Below are 320 nucleotides of genomic sequence, written 5' to 3'. Positions count from 1 at the left end.
TCTCTAGTTGAGCGCTTACCGCTTGCGTTTCTTTTACCACCGGGTCCCCAGATCCCATCTGGGCACGTCTTTGACAAATACTTGTTAAGCCGGTCACCTTATGCTCGGAAACAGGAGCTTGAACATTCCATATGAGCAGTGGATACAGTCGTTTGATGGACTGGTCGTGGGATTCACTACAAGAGATTTCAAGTGGTGCGGGGCTGTCGCGCATTGTGAACAGTGAATCTCGAAATCCGCATTAACTATCGGACAGAGGTTGCGTTCGTGCGCACCTTCCAAGAGAGAGACCGTGAGCATCTATGTAGAATTCATGCCTT

The sequence above is a fragment of the Plasmopara halstedii genome (genome assembly GCF_900000015.1).
Source record: "Plasmopara halstedii genome assembly, contig: Scaffold_3060, whole genome shotgun sequence".
Lineage (NCBI taxonomy): Eukaryota > Oomycota > Peronosporomycetes > Peronosporales > Peronosporaceae > Plasmopara > Plasmopara halstedii.
This window is presented reverse-complemented; position numbering follows the sequence as displayed.